Source organism: Microcaecilia unicolor, chromosome 11 (assembly GCF_901765095.1).
Source record: "Microcaecilia unicolor chromosome 11, aMicUni1.1, whole genome shotgun sequence".
In the NCBI taxonomy this organism is placed as follows: Eukaryota; Metazoa; Chordata; class Amphibia; order Gymnophiona; family Siphonopidae; genus Microcaecilia; species Microcaecilia unicolor.
In genome coordinates, this window is record NC_044041.1 from 3,576,506 (window position 1) to 3,582,538 (window position 6,033).

Below are 6,033 nucleotides of genomic sequence, written 5' to 3' on the forward strand. Positions count from 1 at the left end.
GTCAGTTTGAAGAAATGCCAGCAACCGAGAGGGGCTGTGACAGTTTAGCACAGAACAAGGAAAGCATTGATACCCCCAGAAAGTGCTCTTGAGGATTTAATGCTCTTCCCTGGTTTTGATTGCTTCACTTTAGGAGGCAGCTCTGTGGGAATCACTGGGTGCTGAGCTCCTTCTTTGCATCCAGGGAGGATTGTATAGTGTTTTGCACCCCCATCATTTGGAAATGTTACTATTACTAATCGTTTCTGTAGCAATAGTAGATGTACACATTATACGCAGGTACTTTCTCTGTCCCTAGAGGGCAGCGCTGTACACATTATACGCAGGTACTTTCTCTGTCCTTAGAGGGCAGCACTGTACACATTATACGCAGGTACTTTCTCTGTCTCTAGAGGGCAGCGCTGTACACATTATACACAGGTACTTTCTCTGTCTCTAGAGGGCAGCGCTGTACACATTATACACAGGTACTTTCTCTGTCCCTAGAGGGCAGCGCTGTACACATTATACGCAGGTACTTTCTCTGTCTCTAGAGGGCAGCACTGTACACATTATACGCAGGTACTTTCTCTGTCCCCAGAGGGCAGCACTGTACACATTCTACGCAGGTACTTTCTCTGTCTCTAGAGGGCAGCGCTGTACACATTATACACAGGTACTTTCTCTGTCCTTAGAGGGCAGCACTGTACACATTATACGCAGGTACTTTCTCTGTCCCCAGAGGGCAGCACTGTACACATTCTACGCAGGTACTTTCTCTGTCTCTAGAGGGCAGCGCTGTACACATTATACACAGGTACTTTCTCTGTCCCTAGAGGGCAGCACTGTACACATTATACGCAGGTACTTTCTCTGTCTCTAGAGGGCAGCGCTGTACACATTATACACAGGTACTTTCTCTGTCCCTAGAGGGCAGCACTGTACACATTATACGCAGGTACTTTCTCTGTCCCCAGAGGGCAGCGCTGTACACATTATACGCAGGTACTTTCTCTGTCCCTAGAGGGCAGCACTGTACACATTATACGCAGGTACTTTCTCTGTCCCTAGAGGGCAGCGCTGTACACATTATACACAGGTACTTTCTCTGTCCTTAGAGGGCAGCACTGTACACATTATACGCAGGTACTTTCTCTGTCCCTAGAGGGCAACACTGTACACATTATACGCAAGTACTTTCTCTGTCCCTAGAGGGCAGCACTGTACACATTATACACAGGTACTTTCTCTGTCTCTAGAGGGCAGCGCTGTACACATTATACACAGGTACTTTCTCTGTCCTTAGAGGGTAGCGCTGTACACATTATACGCAGGTACTTTCTCTGTCCCTAGAGGGCAGCGCTGTACACATTATACGCAGGTACTTTCTCTGTCCCTAGAGGGCAGCGCTGTACACATTATACACAGGTACTTTCTCTGTCCCTAGAGGGCAGCGCTGTACACATTATATGCAGGTACTTTCTCTGTCCCTAGAGGGCAGCGCTGTACACATTATATGCAGGTACTTTCTCCATCCCTAGAGGGCAGCGCTGTACACATTATACGCAGGTACTTTCTCTGTCTCTAGAGGGCAGCGCTGTACACATTATACACAGGTACTTTCTCTGTCCTTAGAGGGCAGCGCTGTACACATTATACACAGGTACTTTCTCTGTCCCTAGAGGGCAGCGCTGTACACATTATATGCAGGTACTTTCTCTGTCCCTAGAGGGCAGCGCTGTACACATTATATGCAGGTACTTTCTCTGTCCTTAGAGGGCAGCGCTGTACACATTATACGCAGGTACTTTCTCTGTCTCTAGAGGGCAGCGCTGTACACATTATACACAGGTACTTTCTCTGTCCTTAGAGGGCAGCGCTGTACACATTATACACAGGTACTTTCTCTGTCTCTAGAGGGCAGCGCTGTACACATTATACACAGGTACTTTCTCTGTCCCTAGAGGGCAGCGCTGTACACATTATACGCAGGTACTTTCTCTGTCTCTAGAGGGCAGCGCTGTACACATTATACGCAGGTACTTTCTCCATCCCTAGAGGGCTCACAATCTAAGTTTTTGCACCTAGAGCAATGGAGGGTTAAGTGACCTGCCTAAGGTAATGCAGTGGGAATTGAACCCAGGTTACCAGGATCAAAGCCCACTGCATTAACCATTAGGCTACTCCTGTCGGGGCCTGTATCTGTAACCATGAGCCCTGCACCTCCTAATTCAGTAGTGGCTTAAGTCCAAATCCTGTGACTCACATCCCGCATAGTGGTCAGACATTGGCTCCTACTGGGGTAGAGTGGAAAGTCACATGTGGGGCGGGAAGGCCTGGGCAGCCCTTGAAGTGTTGTGGAATGACTTGCAGTCGCCACAGCTCTCTGCTTCTTCCTGCTGCATTTTCTGGGTTGGGACTGTGTCTGCTAGATCCAAAAAAAAAAAAAAAAATCCAGAGAGTCAACTTTAGTCAACTGCTGTTCCCCAGTTGGGGGTCTATCCTACACATTTCACAAAATGTGGTCGACTTAAGATACCGAGCAATTGTAACGCAGCAGTGACACTGTTCAAAACATACTTCCCCCAAAAGGTCATGAGACAGTACCATTTGGAAAGGTCAACCAGCGACTGGTGAATAGAAATCAAAGCACTGTCTTAAAGTTTCACACGCTGGGCTCAAAATAGAGACCTGCTAAGACCACCTTAAAGTCATGTGGAGACCCAATGGATCACAGACAGGCACACTCCAAAGGAGAAACTCCTCTACAGTCTGGATAAAGTGGTTCGGCAGCCGTGCTGTAAATGTAATAAATAGAAATAAAAGACAACAAAGAAAATGAACATAAGATGATACCTTTTTTATTGGGCTAAGAATACATTTTCTGCTGGATTTTATATATTGTGTCTAGCGTTCCCTGCTGACATCTAAGTGTAACGTCATTGGCTTAATAAGATAAATCAGTGTTGATAACAACACCTAACAATAATTAGAATTTACTTGCCCAACTCACTAAGCGTATTCTGTAACGGTGCACCTAAATTCTACTGCCTGCAGTTCAAAAGGGGCGTGGCCATAGGTGGGGAAATGGGTGTTTTGTGGGTGTTCCAAAATTTCCACGCGTAGTAATAGAATATGGCCCAGTGCAGGTAAATCTATGCGTAAATCTATTCTGACCTGAGGAAGGGGGTTTTGTTCTCTGAAAGTTAGTCAAAATGTATTAATAAAAAGATTACCTTGTTTAAATGTTCTATTATAAACATTTATTAACACAGCTACAATACTACTTTATCCTAAAGCAAAAAAATAAAAATATATATTTTATTTACAGTTTGTTGTCTCTGGTTTCTGCTTTCCTCATCTTCTTTTCACTGTCTTCCTTCCATCCAGCATCTGTCTTCGCTCTCTCTCTGCCATCCAGTGTCTGCCCTCTCTGCCGTCCCCTCCTTCCACTGTCTGCCCTCTCTCTCTCTCTGCGCCTTCCATCCACATCTGCCCCTTTCATCCACCATCTGCCCGTCTGCCCTCTCTCTCCCCCTTCCATCCACATCTGCCCTCTATCTCTGCCCCTTCCATCCACCATCTGCCCGTCTGCCCTCTCTCTCTCCCCCTTCCATCCACATCTGCCCTCTATCTCTGCCCCTTCCATCCACCATCTGCCCGTCTGCCCTCTCTCTCTCCCCCTTCCATCCACTGTCTGCCCTCTATATCTGCCCCTTCAATCTACCATTTGTCCTCCCTCTCCTATCCATCCAGGGTCTGCCCTCCCTCTTGCTCCCCCTTCCATCCAGGATCTGTCCCCTCTCTCTCTCTCTGCCCACTCTTTTCGGCCCCAAGTTCCAGCCCCAGCCCACATCTCCCACCTGCCCCCCTTTTCAGCCCCCAATTTCAGCTCCACTATCCCATCAGTCCCCAGTTTCAGCCCCAGCCCTTTTCTCCCACCAGTGCTGAGTTTCAGCCCCAGCCACATCTCCCTGTCCCCTTTTCAGCCCCCAGTCCCACAGTTTCAGCCCCTGCCCCTTTTCAGCCCTCAGTTTCAGTACTAGCCCCCTTATCCCACCTACTCTCCTTTTCAGCCCCCAGTTCCAGTCCCCTTCATCCACATGTCTTGCATTAGGGCCCCCCTTTTCAGCCCCAGACCCATATACCCACCTGCCCCAGGCATAGCCCCATTCTCCCTCCTGCCCCCTTCTCAGACCCCAGTTCCAGGCCCCTTCTCCCATCTGAGCCCCCCCTTCCCGACCCAGTCCCTTTCTCCCATCTGAGCCCCCCTCCCCAACCCAGTCCCCACCTGCCTACCAGCTTCGTCGACAGACAACCCTCTTCTCCTGCTACCCGACACCTGACCCAGCCTTTAAAAAAAATTTGTGAAGCGGCAGCGCCTTGCGTCTATCTGCTCTGCGTGTAAAGGAAGCAAATTGCCTCGTCAGTTGGCCTTCCCTCACTGTGTCCCGCCCTCGCAGAAATAGGAAGTTACATCAGAGGGCGGGACACAGTGAGGGAAGGCCAACTGACGAGGCAATTTGCTTCCTTTATACGCAGAGCAGACAGACGTGAGGCGCTGCCGCTTCACACATTTTTTTTAAAGGCTGGGTCAGGTGCCGGGTGGCAGGAGAAGAGGGTCGTCTGTTGACGGAGCTGGTAGGCAGGTGGGGACTGGGGCGCCAGCAGAGCACCCCCCCACACACACACCTGTTGACACCCGGGGCGGACTTCCCCCACCGCCCCGCCCTTGGTACGCCACTAGCTGGCGGAGGTCCCCAACCCCCGCCAGCTGAAGACTTCATTCAGCGCTGGTCTCCGGCTTTGCCGCATTGCCTGCCCTGCTCCCTCTTCCCCTCACGTCCGGCACACTCCTTTTAGTGAAACTGCTCAATTTCAGTAAATGGAGTGCGCAGCCAATGTGGCGGTGGACAAAGTCTTTAGCTGGCAGGGGTTGGAGACCCCCACCAGCCAACCAGGGGCCCAGAGCAAATTTGGGGATGGGCCCAGGCCCCCGTGGCCCCACCTAGCTACGCCCTTGGTCTGTATCATGTCCTCCTTATCCCTCCTTTCCTCTAGGGCATACATGTCTCTGCTCATATGTCTTTTGGTGCAAACCCCATATCATTATTCTTGCCTACAGCTTAGAGGGAACTCTGCGTCAGGGGGTACCAGTCTCTACTCCTTAAGCATGTCTTTTCTGAGCAGACATTACAATTTGTCAGAGCACTTGAGTTGAACCTAAGAGTGCAGCTCTCCCGTGACCGCCTGAAGATTGCTAGGAAGGGGTTATGTGTGTGACAAGGACACTTGTCACCGAAAAGAAAAGAGTCACTTTGGTACAAGGAAATCTAATCACTTCCTTGGCTGAGACAAACTGTCCGATTTATGGTGCTTAAAAAAAATGAGTTTTCCAGGATCAGTGTCTGTGATCTGGACTCTTTCATCAGCAGATTAAGAAGAGCAGTTTGAAAGACAAACACAGCTACGGCATTTCAAAAAGAGGTCAGACAGAATTTTTAAAACAAAGAACAGTTACACTGTTTATTTATTTATTTATTACATTTGTACCCCACATTTTCCCACCTATTTGCAGGCTCAATGTGGCTTACATAGCGCCGTGGGGCGAAAGCCTCCCCCGGTGAAGAAAAAAATATAGAGTGATGTTATTTTAAATGAAATAGATATGTACAGACACATTAGGGAAACATAGAGAGGGAAGTTATATAAAGTTCATTAAGTTCATAACAAGTTCGGGTTTCTTTGAGTTGCTGGATTCAGGTAATTGAGTTGGGTCATTAGGATATGCCTTTTCGAACAGGTAAGTCTTTAGCGATTTCCAGACTTTGAGGTGGTTGTACGTATTTTTCACGGTTTTGGGGAGTACATTCCTGAGTTGTGTACTTATATATGAGAAGCTGGATCCATGAACTGATTTGTATTTGAGTCCTTTGCAACTAGGGTGGCGGAGGGGAGACTTAAATCAGAGCGTGATGATCTAATTGAGTTTCTGGTTGGTAGGTCTATGGGGCATCACCAGGATACATGTTTAATCAGTCTGACTTACTATTT